This window comes from Megalobrama amblycephala, linkage group LG9 (genome assembly GCF_018812025.1).
Source record: "Megalobrama amblycephala isolate DHTTF-2021 linkage group LG9, ASM1881202v1, whole genome shotgun sequence".
NCBI classification, from domain to species: Eukaryota; Metazoa; Chordata; class Actinopteri; order Cypriniformes; family Xenocyprididae; genus Megalobrama; species Megalobrama amblycephala.
In genome coordinates this window covers 10,558,368-10,571,683 of record NC_063052.1, presented here as the reverse complement: position 1 = coordinate 10,571,683, position 13,316 = coordinate 10,558,368, and the positions used below count along the sequence as shown (strand labels likewise).

The window sequence follows — 13,316 nt, the reverse complement described above, 5'->3', positions numbered from 1 at the left end:
GAGAATGTGAGTGTATGCATATATACACCAATCAGGCATAACATTATGACCACCTTCCTAATATTGTGTTTGTCCCTTTTGCTGCCAAAACAGCCCTGACCTGACCTGTCCTGAAGGTGTGCTGTGGTATCTGCATCAGATGTTAGCAGCAGATCCTTTAAGTCCTGTAAGTTGAGAGGTGGGGCCTCCATGGATCGGATTTGTTTATTCAGAACATCCCACAGATGCTCGATTGGATTGAGATCTTTGGAATTTGGAGGCCAAGTTAACACTTCAAACTTGTTGTTGTGCTCCCCAAACCATTCCTGAACCATTTTTGCTTTGTGTCAGGAGCATTATCCTGCTGAAAGAGGCCACAGCCACCAGGAAATACTGTTTCCATGAAAGGGTGTACATGGTCTGCAACAATGCTAAGGTTGGTGGTATGTGTCAAATAGGTTTCCCAGCAGAACACTGCGCAAAGCATCACACTGCCTTCGCCGTGTGCCAGGTGCCATGTGTTTCCCAGGTAAGCGACACACATGTACCCGGCCATCCACGTGATGTAAAAGAAAACGTGATTCATCAGACCAGGCCACCTTCTTCCATTGCTCCGTGGTCTAGTTTTGATGCTCACATGCCCACTGTTGGTGCTTTCAGCGGTGGACAGGGGTCAGCATGGGCACCCTGACTGGTCTGAGGCTATGCAGTCCCATACGCAACAAACTGCAATGCACTGTGTATTCTGACACCTTTCTATCAGAACCAGCATTAACTTCGATCTACAGTAGCTCGTCTGTTGGATCGGACCACACGGGCCAGCCTTCGCTCCCCACGTACATCAATGAGCCTTGGACGCCCATGACCCTGTCACCAGATCACCACTGTTCCTTTTGGTCCAAGCCATCACAATTTGGCCCTTGTCAAACTCGCTCAAATCCTTGCTCTTGCCCATTTTTCCTGCATCTAACACATCAACTTTGATGACAAAATGTTCACTTGCTGCCTAATATATCCCACCCACTAACACATGCCATGTTGAAAAGATAATCAGTGTTATTCACTTCACCTGTCAGTGCTCATAATATTATGCCTATGCCTATATATATTTTGTTTACACCGAAATTGAACCAGATCATGTGTAATAGAAAACAACAGCAGCAGCACAATATGTTCCTCTTTTTCCTCTCTTTAATTGTTTATTTGTCATTTAGCAGACTCATTCCATTCACAGTGACTGAATTGCACTTACTGCAGTCACAGAGCCCCTGGAGCATCCTGGGGTTAACAGTTTCGCTCAAGGGCACATTGGTGACAGGGGAACTTTTACATTGGGTTTATAAACAGGAGATAAAGTCAACGAGAGCAAAGGCGGAAAAACTAAGGTTACTGAAATAATCAGGAAGACACTTTTAGACTCTAGAGACATTGCAAGACTAGTTTTCATTGTAACATGAATTATCTCTCCACTACAGATGGTTTTATTATTAAATCAGAATCTGAAGAGTCTGTAAATGAATGCAATCATTTTCTTTTTCCCTTGGCATTCCATTTGAATTCTATTAATGTTTGGTTACTGGCAAACACTGGGTGAATTTATTAGCGCAAAAGTAACTCCATATTTATTGTTAAGCAGTGGTCAGAGCATTATTCTTATTCTTAATATTTCAAACAGGAAAATTGTGTAGGTTGTATCAATGCTAAGCAGGCTGACATGGAATCAACACCTTTAAAATTCCACATAATAATAACATAGTCCACTAAATAATATAGTTCATGTTGCTTTAAATCCATTCTTCTGAATTCCACAAATTTCCCCACTAAAATCAGTGTAGAAAGGTCTGCAAATTCAACCTGGGCATAATGATGATAACATAATATATTTTCATTATGGTATCATAAGATAGAAAATGAATATATAATTTGCCCAGTGTGAGATACAGGCTGTGCGTTCCTTCATATGCATTGCTTCCATCCTATCATCCCTCATGCTAATTACTCCTTGATCTATAGCTTTTTCTTTTCCTTTTCCTTTCCTTATCAAGCTGTCTATACCCTGTATATGCTACTGTACTCTCATCTGCTGTTCTGTCCCAGTGATATACGACCCATTTGCGGTCTCTGAATTAATGTCACACCTCTTTTTGAGTCTACATAGATTCTGCAGCCAATTTGCACTTGCGGAGGAAACTATTAGTTAACTGGTCCCACACTCATAGAAGAGCGTGAATGTTTCTCTACAGTAATCAGAGACGATTTCAGAAAGCACTTGAGCAGGCGTGGTGGAATGGGAGGGGGTTTGCGTGACATGGTCCAGAGTGGACATTTCTCCTAGTTTGAGGGCAGGCGATCCTCTCTTCACTAATTTCATTCCACCTGTGTCCCTGTGCTCAAGAGAGGCCATTTGAAGTTAGAATTGGTATCTTGACACAACCATATGAGGAGAGGAAATGGGAAATGAGATTTGTGGCCACTCTAACGCCCACAAACGGCGATGTGACTGATCGTTTCGACAAGTTAGCAAGTTGTTTGTGTGAGTTTGTCAAGTGGTTTTGATAGTTTCTCTCACTCCATACGGCAGGTGCGCAATTGGTGGGGGCACAAAACACACATCTCTTTATTTTAAAGTTGACACTGCTCACTGATGGGTGCTGCTATTGGAATTTCATATTTAATACAAAATATGGAGATGTTCTTTTCCACAGATTGGATGATTTTTTATATGTTTGGGGTCGGTAAGATTTTGTAATGTCACTGAAAGAAGTGTCTTATGCTCACCAAGACTGCATTAATTTGATCCCCAAAAAAAACAAAAAAAAACACAGTAAAAACGGTATGAGATGCCTTCATCTGATGTATCCTTCGCTGCCTTTGATATCCCACGATCCTGTGCGTTCCATTCTGTAACAGTTGACCTAGAAAAAGAAAGATGGCAACCAAAAGTTGCGTTTAGTTGTCATGTTTGTGTGTAAATGTACATTTTTGACCAACATTTTCCACTTTTGATGTCATTTCTAGCAAGAAATTACTACTGTAGTAATTAAATATCTGTTTAGTTCTCACCAAAGCTTGCGCTATTTTGCTGTAGATCATTAAACTGTTACGCTGCCTTAGATGCCTTACCTTCATGCACAAACGCTGCCTTACAAGTCACTGCCTGACAAGGCAGCGAGGCAACAAGTCAGCTACCTAGATTTTGGGGTGAGCCAAATCACCAATGAAATCACCAATGAAATCTGACAGCAACTGTCTCATAAATTTGGTTTCTTAATGCTTGAATCATGACAAAAAAAACTGCATTTTTCAGGCTGGATCAAGCTAATGTGCATGCGCAGTCCTAAAGTGTGCATCTCTATAGGAAGCGCGCATCTGATTGTTTCTATAGGAACCGAAGCTTCTCACGGCAGCCGCAGTGATGCGATGACATAACCAATCAGCGATTGGCTCTTATTTAGAAGGCAGGACCGCCATATTGCGGGTTGCACTTTCTCCCATTCATAATAATACGAGTGCACTGTCTTTCTATATATAAAATCTTTGTTCTAATATGCTGATTTGCTGCTCAAGAAGCATTTCTTATTATTATCAATGTTGAAAATAGTTGTGCTGCCAAATATTTTTGTGGAAACGGTGATATATTTTTGTTCAAGATTTTTGAGTGAATGGAAAGTTCAAAAGAACAGCATTTATTTAAAAATATAAACCTTTTATAAATTACTTCACTGTTACTTTTGATCAATTCAATGCATCTTTGCTGAATAAAAGTATTTAAAAAATAATCTTACTGACCCCAAGCTATGTAGAACAGTCTGTGTATGTTTAAACTGATTTACTAGCCTACAGTATGTAAAGACAGAACTACAACTCTGACATTTCTCCCCCATTATTTTAAAATCTTGAACTTATTATTTATGTCTGACAAAGTGTTTACATGCTTTGCATTTTTAGCAACATGGGGGTAAATGATTAGTGCAGGAATATCCTGGAATTTGTTTAGAAAATGTGTTTGGCTAATTATAAGTGTGAGGGGACAGTTAAAATGAAATGTCTCAATTTAATGGAGTTGCTCCCGGTGTTAAAAGATCTGCAAGTGAGGGTGAACTCTGCTAATATGACCGCGTTTAATGACTGTTGCTTCATTATCTGTTCAAGAAGCAATTAAAAATAACTTCAAAGTGATTTTTTTTCTAAAAAAAAAAAGAGGGGGACATAGAGGGAAAAAAAAGAGAGAAAATGAAAAATCTTCACAAGGATAAAATGGCACAAAATGAATCCCAAAATATGATATTGCATCCAGGAATACAACGCTGCATAGTCGCATAAAAGAATGAAGAGCATTTTTTACAATTTGCCTCATTATAATGTCTCTTCTCCAAAATAGATCTAAAGTTAAGCCCGATAAATTATAAACAAGCTAATTTTCATCCTCTGCATCTGGCTTACTGGTGCTTGATTGCTTTGTGAGCGCTGTTAATTGGCAATTAGGAGAGGGCTGCTACACCAATCACAACAGAGAGAAAATGACTCTCCGGTCCCAAACAAAAGTACACAGCAAGGACAAAATAAACAGCGACAGATAGACAATGTAGATCACATTTGACAGTTCAGCATAAAGAAATAGTAGAACAGAACTAGTATATGTCAAACGGAAAATAATTAAATCAGATCACATTTAACTTTCCACACCCTGCATTTTTCCCTTAAATGTAAAGGGAAATGTATTTTAAAAATGAAAATTCTGTCATCATTTAGTCACCCTGAAGTTGTTCTATACCTGTATGAATTTCTTTCTTCTTCTGAACACAAAAGGAGATACTTGATGACCATATCTATTTTTGGGTGAAATATCTCTTTAAAATAAAATAAATAAAATACAATTTTAGAGATGTAGAATATGGTCATGCCGAATTATGCATTAAAGGGATAGTTCACCCAAAAATGAAAATTTGATGTTTACCTGCTTACCCCCAGGGCATCCAAGATGTAGGTGTCTTTGTTTCTTCAGTAGAACACAAATGATGATTTTTAACTGCAACCGTTGCCGTCTGTCAGTCGTATAATGCAAGTCAGCGGGAACTTTGACTATAAGAGTAAATAAAACACTACAGATACATCCAAATTAAACCCTGCGGCTCGTGACGACACATTGATGTCCTAAGACACAAAACGATCAGTTTGTGCGAGAAACCGAACAGTATTTATATCATTTTTACCTCTTATACACCACTATGTCCAACTGAGTTCAGCACTCGCTTAGTGATGTCTGATCGCGCTCTGACAACGGCAGTGATGTCTGGCACTCATTGAAGCAATGCGCGAGACATCACTGCCGTTGTCAGAGCGCGATCAGACCTTACTAAGCGAATGCTGAACTCAGTTGGACATAGTGGTGTATTAGAGGTAAAAATGATATAAATACTGTCATCACTTGTGTTCTACTGAAGAAACAAAGTCACCTACATCTTGGATGCCCTGGGGGTAAGCAGATAAACATCACATTTTCATTTTTGGGTGAACTATCCCTTTAATGTCTGCTTTATTAGTACTAATAAACAGCCAATATGCAAGCTAATAAGCAACTAGTTAAAAGTGAGAATGGTTCCCCATACTAAAGTGTTACCAAAAGAAAAACTATTTAGAAGTAAATAAAATTTCAATCCTGTGCACTTGAATTATATGGCAATGCAGAATATCCACATCAACTTAGCATTGAGAACTTTCCATTTAGATCAGCTTTACATTTGCTCAAATGTTTTTACTGTTTTGATAAATATTTATTGACAATACATCTCCAAGATACTGATCTGGAGATTGGATCTCTTTGGCTCCTCTCCAAAGTCAAAATGTCATGTCAACAGTCTACCATCAAATTACAACTCCAAAATCCTTTAAACAAAATGAACACTGTCAATAATGTATTGATTTGCTACCTTTCTGCTTAATAAGTTTATATACACGTTGTATTCAAGTGAACAAATTGTATTGTATCATTACACTTAAACAAATATTACTGATTTCCCTGTCTACCAATCACTGTCAGCCTTCAAGACAATTCTCTTTCATTCATTTCTATCTGCCAGCTATTGTCGGTCTGGGGATTTTTAGGCAAGTAAATGAAAAGAATGTTTTTGGATTTTTTTTTTTTTTTTTTTTTAAGTCCTTTATGCTCACAAAGGCTGCATTTATTTGATCAAAAACATACATTTTGAGATAACAAAGCTACATTTTCAGTAATAGACAATAGACAAATGTGGTTTGAGTTTTTAATGTTAGCTGACTGTATCCAAGGAATTGTTCACCCATAAATGATAACATAAATGATAAAATGATTTCCTCACTCGCATGTCATTCTAAACCCACAACTTCTGTGGAACATAAAAGGAGATGTTAAATAGGATGTGCACAAGTGAAATGAGAGTGAAGACTGACCACAGGCTGTAAAGAGATGAAGGCTTTCAGTGAATAAAGACAATTTTTTATCTTTCTTTCGCCAGTTGAAAGACAAAAAGACAATTTTGGCCAATTTCAAAGCTATCGAATTGCTGAAAAAAAGATTAATATAATGCATGGGTAGTATGGGCAGTTGTCAATTTTCTCACAGTATTCTCATTTCAAGACTCTCTGCTCTTGGTATTTCTGAACTGCCCTATCTTGGTTCACTTCCTACCTATCTGATCGCCAGCATTACATCTCTATCCGACAGGATAAGTCCACTACTGACCCCGTCTCTCATGGTGTTCCCCAGGGTTCTGTTCTTGGGCCTTTACTGTTCATCATCTACATCAGGGGTGTCTAAACTCAGTCCTGGAGGGCCACTGTCCTGCATAGTTTAGCTCTAACCCCAATTAAACACACCTGAACCAGCTAATAAAGGACTAATTAGGCATACTTTCAAGCAGGTGTGTTGAGGTAAGTTGGAGATAAACTCTGCAGGATAGTGGCCCTCCAGGACTGAGCTTGGACACCCCTGATCTACATGCTCCCATTAGGTAACATTATCCGTCATTATGGTTTCAACTTCCATTGCTATGCAGATGACACCCAACTCTGTATCAGTTCTCAACACAATTCTCCTTTTCCCACCAACTCTATATCGGCTTGTATTAATGATATAAATTATATAAAAACTCAACACCGATAAAACAGATCTACTTCTTGTTGGTTCACCAAAAACTGTAGCTCGTTTCTGACTTGACAATGTTAACATTGCTGGAGTCTTGGTTTGACCTTTGTGAAAGCCAATCGTGAGCTGTACAGGTAAACTTCACTCCCCTGGCCTCAAAGAGGCGCACTAGCGACTGATGCTAGAGGCTGCAGTCTTTAGTGTCCTTGAGAGTGTTCCTGCCACCCACGTCGGAAACACAGGTTCGAATTTTGCTCTGAGCTGTCAGAGTAGAACCGGAGGGGTTATGTTGGGGGAGGTGTAATGGAGAGCAGCTATAAAGTATTTGACATGAAATCCTTTCGAAAGCTGACTTTTAACTATATGCATTATATTGCATTATTTTTCACATGATTTTTAGACATTAACATTGGCCTAGTCCTGCGTATTTCTGGTGCATGTTCATAGCATCATAAGTATTTTTCGTAAGTGGTTTCTAACCGATATTTTGGAGCCCAAAAAAAGTATATCCATCCATCATAAAAGTAATCCATATGGCTCCAGGGGGTTAATAAAGCGGGTCTGAAGCTGTCACGGTAAAATCACAGAGATGAACAGACAAGTTCCAAGTGCAGCATATTTATTGTAGGGTCATCCAAAATCATCATCCAAAACACAGGTAAGGATCAAAATCCACAGTAACAGTCCATAAAACAGAAAACCAGAAGTACAAGGTGCACGTAACACAAATTAACGAACCAACAACCAAGGACAGAAACAACTGAGTATAAATAGACAGACACTAATGAAGAAACACAAAACAGCTGGGTGTAATGACATGGGATAATGAGTCCGGGAAGTGTGTTATGGGTAATGAAGTCCAAGGGGTGAAAACAAGAGTCTGGGATGGAGTGCCCTCTAGTGGCTGATAGGGCACTCTCACTAGTGATCATGACAGAAGCAAAGCAATGCATTTTTGTAAGAAAAATATCCATATTTATAACTTTAGTAACTAGAATCACTGGATTCCGTACGCCAGTCTTGTTCTGGTGGGAAGAATGACCCCTGACTCGACACATAACGTACTGACAAACGCAGAAGTGCAGAGGATAGAGCAAAACAAAACACCGGTCACGAATTAGAAGTCTAAAATGAGAATTTTTAAAGAGAAATGTCGGAGGAGCTTGAGTTTGTTGCCCAGCCCTGTTGGTTTGAACCGCGGGAAGCGTCTACTCTCACTTAAGCTTACGCTACTCCTACATCCTGCATCATACACTGGAACTAGACTCTGTCATGAACACGTGGATTGGATTACTTTTATGATGGATGGATATACTTTTTTTGGACTTCAAAATCTCAGTTACTCTCATTATAAAGCTTGTAAGAGCCAGAATATTTTTTAATATAACTCCGATTGTGTTTTACTGAAAGAAGAAAGTCATATACACCTGATGGCTTGAAGGTGAGTAAATTATGGGATAATTTTCATTTTTGGGTGAACTAACCCTTTAAATGGTCTGCCTGCATTGGTACATTCCGTAATCCATGCATCGCTTCCCTTTTCATACTTTGGCATGACACAAACATTAGTAGAGATCTCATAGGGGAAAATATATCGCAAGAAGTGTGGAGATACTGTTCTTGACACCTCCAGCTCACAAGGGACAGAGGCTTTGGTAGAGAAGCTTTGCTCATGTGGGAGGTTAGAAATATGATAAAAACTACAGATCAAGAGAGCTGAAAGATGGGCCTCAGCATCTGGTGATATATTTTTAATAACATTAATAGACTGCTGGCTTTGAGGATGATGACCCAGAAAGAGGCCAAATGAAGAATGTGTGTGAAAGAGAGACAGTGTAGAAGACAACAGCAGGCTTTGACAAGGGAAAGGAAGAGTGTATTGGAGTGTGTTAGAGCGTGCTTGTGTACTCTAGGAGAATGAATGGATGACCGAGTGGGTTTGCAGAGCGTGAATGAAGCCAAGCAAGCTGAAAAAAAAAAGAAAGAAAAAAATGACAGGGGCGGGGGACTGAACGGGCAGCTCTCTCCGGGTCTAAACTGCTGGCTTCACACTGGACGCATTTTAATAGCAGCCCAGAAAAGAACTGAATATTACATGAGCACACATATAAGTTCCTACTTGAATTTCAGAATTTTTCATCCCAGTTCAGTTCATTAAACTTATCCTTTTATGATCTGTGCGCAGTCTGAGTCTGTGATGACTGACCACAGACAGCCTGCAGCTAAATGTGGTTGTCACTGCTCTTCTGAGTGCCTAATTCTGTTCTGTACACACAAAATTTGGTTTTAAAGGAGACTGACAACCACATTTTTCTAAGGATTTCACAAATGTTCATTCAGTGTATGCAGTGTGTATAATGCCACACTAGACAACTAATTATTAAGTAAAGTGACTTAATTAGAACCATGACACAGAGAATTGACACTTTTCCTCATTAAAAAGTTTAACAAAAGACAATATCATTTAAAATGTTTTAAAAATATGGGTTACACTTTATTTCAATAGTCCACTTTAGACATTCTACTATAATTATAAGTAACATTTGCAACTACATGTCATCTAACTCTCATTAGAATATTACTAGATGTAAGTAGAATAAGTTGACATACTTGCAAAGTTACTTATAATCAACAGAATATCTGTTGGGGAGCATCAAAATAAAGTGTAAGCATATATTAAGCAGACAGTCTATTAACACTTTAATGACTGCTAGTGGACATGTAGTTGCAAAGTTATATATAGTTATATATAATAATATTATTATATATAAAGTTATATATAATAATATAATAATAAAATTAGACATTCTTATAATCAACAGAATGTCTAAAGTGAACTATCGAAATAAAGTTACCAAAATATGCTCAATCAATCAATCAATCAAATCAAATTTAGATGATCACTCCACTCATGTCAGTAACCTAAAGCTGATTTATTTTACACAGAGCCGGTCACCTCATGGGGGATCACATAGCCAGCCAAATACTAATAACTTTTAAGCAGTGATTTTAGTGGTGGGAACAGCCTAATCTGGTTTCGCCGATTTTAATTGGTCTCCCAGACTGGTCAAGCTGGTTTTAGAGTTGAGCCCAGCTAGACAAGCTGGTAGACCATCTTAAGCCCTGGGTATACTTAGTATACGTACACAGGTATTTGACGCATGCACAGTTTTGAGCAATCTCTCACCACTTTTACAACCCATGTAAATATATTTGTATTCTTTCATGCTAGAGATGTACAAATGAGGGTACTTTCTAACCCCTTCGCACAATCTCTCGTTTATATAGGCCTCCATTGCTGCTGTAGCTTGCATGTGTTCTGGTCTGTTCTGTTATGCAGGTTTTCTTCGACTACCTTGTGAATCGACGCCCCCAGGGCACAGTTGCCACCTTGTGGATAAACTAATTACTGCAAAAAAAGAAAAAAAATGTGCATGTGCGACCTACACATACAAAGTGCACACAGTTACAAAAATCCACCAATGTGTGTACAGTATGTGCATACTCTTTCATTTCAACCTTTATTTAACCAGAAAAGACTGACTGAGATTATAAATCTCTTTCACAGGAGTGGCCCAGCCAAACTGAGCAGCAATACAATAAGTTTCAACACAGACTTACACAGTACAAACAAAGTTAAAAACAATTACATTTCACTGAATCACCTTCCATTTGCCGAATGACTACTTTAAATTGATCCAAAGACAGCAAATTTTGTAACTTCAATTTCGATTGAAGGTGATTCCAGTCAAACGGGGCTGCATACACAAAAGCCTTCTTACTTAATTCAGATATAGCAAAAGGAACAGAAAGTGTATAACAGTTCTGAGAACGTAGAAAATATTTCTCAACAGTTTTCTGTTGAATAAGACAGCAAAGATATGAAGGCAATATCCCCAAGATGGCTTTATAAATAATTAAGTACCAATACATTTTTCTCATACTAGACAAAGAGGACCAACCCACTCTGTTATACAAGGCACAATGATGAGTTAAAGATTTACAATTTAATATAAATCTTAGAGCACCATGATAAACAGCATGTAAAGTAGAGAGAAGATATAATGGTGCAAACCGATACACTACGTCGCCATAATCAAGTACAGATAAAAAAGTAGCAGAAACCAATTTCTTTCTTGCATTAAATGACAAACACAACTTGTTCCTAAAATAGAACACAAGCTTAATTTTCATTTTTTTCCTCAGTTGAGTAATATGATGACCAAATTCGCGTCACGCACACTATACACTGACCCTTGCGTACGCATAAAAAGTGAAGTATACTTTGGGCTTTAAAACAGCTAAGGACAGCTTAAATTAGTTTACGCTGGTTTAATTAGATTTTTTCACTAGGGATGAAATTAAAACGGACAAATATATACATGGGATACAAAATACGTAACATATTATTCATGTACATATATACAGAATGATATTTTAATGGATTAACAGCTGCAAATGAATGCATTTTTCACTCCAAAGTCTGGCTGCACACTGTTATATCGCTGATAACAGGTGCCAATAATTGTTGACTGGCAGCTGTTTATCCCACACAGGTGGCAACCAATGTTGCACTGCAAAGCACCATAACTTTAATTCAAATATGACTAAGCAGATTAAAGTCACAATTTATCTTTGCTTTAAGAATCATCAAAAATGATATGCAAATGCCTTAACTTGTGTTTGTGTTTGAGTTTTGAATGTGAAAAGGTAAGGGAGGAATGATGCTATATGCCTGTTACGCACAGACATTACATTCCATTCAATTCTTAGAAGCGGAAGAAAAGCAATTAGTCATAGAAACTGTTGCATGATGATCAACTGCTGTGTGAAACGACCCATTGATCACAATGTAGGTGTAATGTTCTGTCAGCTGTCACAGGCCTGCAAAAATTGCAAAATGTGGGAACTATATTTTACAGATATTGATATTTCTTTCTTTTTGTAACACTTTACCATAATGTTAACAATATTTAATGCAAAAATTAAACAAACAGTACAGCAGAATTTATTAATCATGGTTAAAGTGAATTTTATTAGATTTTTTTAAAAAACATAATACATTTTAACTTTATATAATTTGCATTAGTTGAGGCAATATGAATCATTTTGGGTCTTTTTTAATGATCTAAGCACATGGACTGAAGCGCATGGTGCAGGTACACTTAGGGCATGTTAAACACAAAAAATGGTCGGAGCGCCAAGTCCATGGTCCAAAAGGGTTGTACATAGTCTCTTAATGAGTCATGGGTGTGTTTTGGACGTAAAGTGCAATAAACCAATCATGTCATCACCCATTCCCTTTAAAAGCCAGCTGCGCTTGCACCATGGCGGATTTGCTATTTACATGGTGGTATGGTGAGAAATCGAGTCCCCCCAGGAATCGGGTCTCCTTTAGGACCTTGAGTGATCCCATTGGTTCAACAGGCTTTTAATGGGTAGCATTTTTAGCTCCTGATAATAAAATTCCTGCAAAATCACGTTATGATTTATCATATGATCTTTTAAAATGTGTTATAATGACCATTAAAGTCTTTTAAATGACATGGTTCATATGCTAGAATATAACTGAAGCCATAGGTTGTGAAATCAAACATTTCTTGTTCTTACTGTTTTTTTAGTTAGCTTATGTACTAGCATAGCTTCCATCTACCCGATTAGCCTGCTAGTTTAGCTTAGGTATGTTCTGTTTCCAGTTTGTTTTATTATGCCATTTCAAGCATGTTGTTTGTGCACTTAATGTAATAAACATCATACAATAGTGAAATAGGTTATAATTAGTCAAGACATCATGATAACAACTTTTGATCAGGCATTACCGCCTGGGTCCTAAAGGAGACCCTATTCCTGGGATTTGCAAGCGGAAAGACTGAATGCTTTTCCGAAGAGGAATCCTTTTATTTTTAATATTTAAAAATGTTAGTGTGTTGCTGCGCGTCCCTGTGTGTGTGACAAGCAGAGTGTACGTGCGTTGTGCACCCGCTTAAAAGCACATATTACAAAAAAAAAATAAATAAATAACGTGCCATTGACTTTAGACCAGGTTTTTGTTGGTGAGTGGCACAGTCATTGGTCGAACAGATGGGCGTGAGTGCATTTGCTATTTAAACAACGTAGGAACTGGGCGTGAAAATGATAACTGCGTCGGGCTAAAACTAATACAGTAAACTTTACTTTATTGTAAAGTTATGCTTTTCTTACATACTTTTTCAAT

At 37.9% G+C, this 13,316-nt stretch overlaps 1 long non-coding RNA gene across 1 annotated transcript in view; it reads right to left on the bottom strand.

The window, feature by feature from the left end:
* Positions 1 to 2,566: 2,566 nt before the first annotated feature.
* The window catches only part of LOC125274957, a 47,003-nt gene continuing 36,253 nt past the window's right edge, over positions 2,567 to 13,316 (bottom strand). The window contains exon 3 of the long non-coding RNA XR_007186358.1: positions 2,567 to 2,894. This is a non-coding gene — a long non-coding RNA (uncharacterized LOC125274957). The remainder of the gene's footprint in view (positions 2,895 to 13,316) is intronic.